At 36.3% G+C, this 5,420-nt stretch overlaps 1 long non-coding RNA gene across 1 annotated transcript; it reads right to left on the bottom strand.

The window, feature by feature from the left end:
- Positions 1-326: 326 nt before the first annotated feature.
- On the bottom strand, positions 327-896 carry LOC109585026 (uncharacterized). The gene is made up of 3 exons (XR_002186276.1): positions 865-896; positions 442-534; positions 327-391 (listed from the first exon to the last, which is right to left on the bottom strand). It is a non-coding gene; the product is annotated as an uncharacterized LOC109585026 (long non-coding RNA).
- Positions 897-5,420: the final 4,524 nt, after the last annotated feature.

The following is a 5,420-nucleotide window of genomic DNA, read 5'->3' as shown; positions in this document are numbered from 1 at the left end:
CACATCCCCATGCTGCTCCAGCACTCCATTCAGCTGGAGCTGGAGGTCCTCTTGACATTGCTGCTCTGCAAAGGCAGAGGCAGCTCATTATATGGCAGCTACGCCAAATCAATAGAGATATTGTAAGATTATTTTAGTTATGATTTGCAGTTTATATAGATACCAATTAATCACCTTGCTATTCAATTTTACTGTAGTACAACAATCTTCCGAGAGGCAGGCCAAGAGGCAGAGGCATGGGCAGGAGGAGTGGCAGCACAACGAAGAACTATAACTTTTATTAAATTATTATGTACATGTAGATCTATAGAGTTAACTTACATACCGTGGCCATAGTTAATCAGATAATCAATATTAATCATCAAAAAGAATTATAGCCTTGGATCATATTCTATAACACAATAATAAAAAACTATGGAATCTCACAATATTCTATCTTACTATGTATTCAATTGCTAAGACTATGACAATATGAAACCTGTGCAGCTGAAAACTGGCACCTCCTCCAGTGTGAAAGCACCACTGATCAAAGAGCTACAACAAAACATAATGTTACAATGATTATTTATTAGAAATTAATTTAGTTACCACAAATGAAATCAGACAATATCCTTAGACATTCACCATGCTACGAAAGTATTATTACACCTTATTGCTGAATCATTAAATCATTTGCAGCTGTAAATACCTTAAAGCAAAGTAAGAAAGAAACATCATCAACGGCAAGCAATGTAAACACACAGGCTATATATGCTATACTAAATATGTACATGTATATGCTTCATATAACATATGTTTGTCACAAACATACATTACAACACACAAATAAGACACATCTGCTCACAAAGAGGAATAACCCTTCACCTTTTAAATCTCTTTCCAAGTCTGACCTTATTTTTTAACACCACATTGCAGTCCTTGTGTAAAATATGCCAAGTTTTAGACAATGTTGACATACCTTTGTTACTGCTGTAAAAACTTCTTAAGTACTGTTACAGACCTCAGAACATGTCCTACTACAACTAGTTTGAATAGGTACAGCTGTTTCTGCAGCTGCGCAGTTTCATGGAGTGAGTGATATGGATGTGAAGTAGTGTGATATAGGTTCATACAGTATTATACTATAATATTCACATAATAATAATATGTCTATGAGTTGTATCATAAATATAATATAGTTGTTGTAACATCATTCCTGACCGGATGCCTCTGATTTAATTTCAAATTATGTTCCGTAAATATTCTAATTATACCCTTAATGTTTGAAGTGAAACATTGGTGCATTCTTCAAGCTAGCACACAATCACACAATGTGCTACTAAACTTGTATACTGCTGTTACTACAATTTACAGGACTGTGTAACCACTACATGTACATGTACACTATTTATGAGCAATTTTTGCTCTGCTTTTGTTAATTTGTAAAAGTAGTTAAGTACAAGTACATGTACAAAGAACATACTTTATCTTGAAAAGGTACTTGTAAGCAACACTAAGTACCTTGAAAGCTGTGCTTATTTGTGCTTAAGTAGAAGCACCAAGTGCTAGAACCCATGTCTGCAATAAAGTACGATAATGAACAGAAAAAACCACACACAGACACACACAAACATACACACACAATTGTTACATGTACAGTATTGAATACTAAATTCAATCAATTAATTGCATTATGTTTATGTACAAACACCACGTAACCCCTAATAATTACCACCCAAGCCCACACTTTATCTCCAGTACTGGCCACACAGGCCCATACTCCACTCCCAGAAAAAATTGGTGTACATGTGGGTGAGTTGCCATGTACAAACAAAGACCATTTCTACATGAGACACCTACGGTGCATGGCCTCGCCCCTATAGCTGTTTGATTATCAATATTAAAAGAAACTTGAACATTCAAGTTGCATATGTGACCATAATTGACAAAAGGTACCTTATGGCAGATTTTACAATTCATCATTGTATAATAGTGCGTGGGGTATCAAAGGCAGTGCCTATGCTACAAATGTGATGTATCCTTGTGGTTTTATTTGTATCCCTGTTGTTTGGATAGAAATTTTTTCTAAAATAAAATATACAAAGCAACATATTGGACAGCTAAAATAAGCTGGAATTTAATCCCACTATCAATGAAGTCTGGGCATTGACCTGGGAGCTCCGGCAGGGACCGACAGGTACAAAGCCGGGAAACAGGGAGGTCTGACGACTTTAGATCACGGTGCAGACTAATTATCCATGCAGGCACAGTTAACTGCTTTCATTTTGTGTTCAAATCAATGGTTGTCTTAACCTAAATGGCTAAACAAAGTGGCCAGGGAAGGAAAGAACAATACACGGGCCCGTAAGCAAGCATGGGATCTCTGTTCCTGACATGTCAGTGGGTTGTCAAGTTGCGATAAAATCCTAAAAGTGTAGGATAATTTGACTAAAGTGTCATACCAGTTTTTATAATCAGTTTGCTGTGTCATGTTTTAAAGTTTTCATGTTTATACATAAAGTCACTGATGTGTGTTCTTATTTTCTGTCGATAATTTGAGCTGATTCCAAGCAAAATTTGTTATTTTACGACTTCTAAAAGTTGCTTCATTGATGTATTTATGCTATGTAGAAAGTTTGAGTAACTTCTCTTAAAATTTTCAGTTTTGGCCATTTTTAAAAGCAGAAATAGCAATAAATTTTGATTTTTTCCAAAAAACGGCTCCTAAAGTATCCCCATTTACAAAACACATAACCAGTTAATATCAGACAAGAATATGCAAAATGGTCCCTCTGTAACTGGCCACATATGTGAGTCAGAGACTACCTTATTTAATTTTTTTATTATTGTTTTAAATTAACTTATAGTAATGTTTATGACTGAATGCAATTTTTTTTACTGGAGAGGAAAAGAAAAAGGAAGAGGCATTTCTTCAATTAGAAGTCAACAATTGTCATCTAAAGTAGTAAGTTTCTTGTGTGTAACCCCAATAATTGCATGTCAGTCATACATGTATACATCACTGAAAACTTATCATAAGATACAGTTAATATTGGCTTTGCAGATATCTAAACATTGTTAAACATTTGATTACTGATTTAACCTTTTATGGTATCCTTACAGATTGATACTGAAGAATCAGTAAAAAAAGAGCAGAATAGCAGTGAAGATGAGGGTAGTAAAACAGCTTCTCCCTCTACTCAATTGGAAGTTGATTCCAGTATTGAGTTGGACACTCCTGAAATGTCCAAGCTATTACCAACAAATAGGTTTTCGAATTATTTTTATATTTCAGGGTCTGCACAGCTAGTCAAATTGGTAAAGAAATATACAACCTGTGCTGTGACAGGCAAGTTAAATTTCTATATGTTAGATGTAATAGGGTCGGGGGAACAGCTTCATTTACTTTTCGTTGCACCACTTGCGGAACTCGCTACGTTAGTTTTGAAAGTTCCTCAATCACGACTGCTGATGATACTACTTGTTCCTAGTATCATGCAATTGGCTTTCTTTATTGCTGAAGCATCATTCTCAATATATGAAGGCTTTTTGCCACACCCAGGCAATTTCGTGTGTTAGATACTGTGTTTTCTATCGAACACTGAAAAAAATACATCTTCATGTCAAACATGTTTTTGATAGAAATTGTCTTGAAGCAAGAAAGGAAATGAAGGACATAACCAGCAAGGTTTAGAAACATGGAGCAGGGCAGTTACTTGTTCAGATGCAGTTTCACTGACAAGAGAAAGTTTCGTTTGCATTTGTACCAATACTATCAGAAAATATATCACAAGTGCCCTTTTGTGCTATTATCACAAATGTCAAAATGGTAAGGATGATTTACGTGATGAAGTGTTGTACCCTGGCTCTTCAATATCTGCAGAAGGATATGGGCACTGATCATGTATTCAGCCTCATTTAAGGTGATGGCATGAATGTGGAATGCCACATTCAAGATGGCGACAGCACTGCTGGAAATGCCATGTCAAAGCATTTTCCGCAATGTAATCTCTTATGATGTAGCAATCATGTTGCCAAAACCATATTAAGAAATTAGAAATATTAACAAAAACAAAAAAGCATGAAATGTGATGATGGCGAAGAAGTTTTGTTACTGCACTAAGGGCATAAAGCATCGAGCAATTGTGGTTGTTTTTGTGAGCATTTTATTAGGAAGGCCAATACCTCTTTAAATGTGCCATGGCAAGGATGCTAATGCATTGGCAGAAAGAATTGTAAATCTTGCATTGTACCACTACCATGGTATACACTAATGGAATGGTGGCCAGTGTGATTTTCATCCATTGGTGGTGTGTAGCTGTAGTTTGTGTAAAAGTAAAAATGATATAAAGTTTAGTAGGAAACGATATGAAACTAGTCACACACTTGATTGTTTTTCATTCCCATGCTTATGAGTAGAGTGCCGAGAAGCAGCCTCTATCTTAATTAAGTAAGTTAATACATCCCGGTCTTGGTACCATTATTGTTGAGGCTTCACATAATGTACTTTTAAGATATGGATCCAAAAATTGGAGTCTTGCTCGTCTTTATTATCAGGTTTCAAACAATATACGCCATCAATTGGTGGCATGACGTACCTTTATACGAAACGTGGTCCAGAATACCACTGGATTCTGCATATCCTTAAGCAAATGGACTTTCATGTGGCTCGTAATGTTCCATACATTCTGAAGACCCTAAACTCTGACAGAATTGATTATCTACTATGGCAAACAACTGAGGATGCAAAAAAACTCTATAAGAGGCAACGTAAGGTCTTTGAACATTGAGCAAGGAAACTATTTGTGAAAGAGAGTTCCATGGAACATGATTATGGTTCAAATGAATCTACACAAAATTTTTATACAGATACCTCAACTCAAAAGATCCAAATGTGGCTCTACAGAGCACAAGAGGACGTCCAACTTAAGTTGTCCATTTAAGAGGAAATTTATTAAAAAGGGTAATGGCTAAGCTGCTCCTGCCAGTTATGTGGATGCTTACAATGATTAAAATGCATCTGATCCTGACATTGATGATAAATTCGAAAGTAGTGATTCTGCAAGTGAGCTTGAAGATGTGTGCTTTTAAACTTGTACCAGTCTCAATTATCGACACCACCAAATGACTGACCTGAAAATGTGAGAAATCGAAAGAGGCCAATGAATTTAGATGACTCTGTTACTCCTACACATACCTTACAGATTCCACCACTTAAAAAGATAAATCAATCTTTAATGAGATGCCACACCCTTTATGCCAAACTATCTCCCTCCTCTCATTGCCATATCATCTAGTTGCTGTCACTGCCACACTGTGTTTCTTCTCTCACAGCCACAACATCTTCCTGCTCTCATTGCCACACAATGTCCTTCCTCTCACTGCCACAACATCATCGTACTCTCAATGCCACGCCATCTTCCTACCTTACTGTCACGCCA

The sequence above is a fragment of the Amphimedon queenslandica genome, unplaced genomic scaffold, assembly GCF_000090795.2.
Source record: "Amphimedon queenslandica unplaced genomic scaffold, v1.1 AMPQUscaffold_13515, whole genome shotgun sequence".
In the NCBI taxonomy this organism is placed as follows: Eukaryota; Metazoa; Porifera; class Demospongiae; order Haplosclerida; family Niphatidae; genus Amphimedon; species Amphimedon queenslandica.
This window is presented reverse-complemented; position numbering and strand designations above follow the sequence as displayed.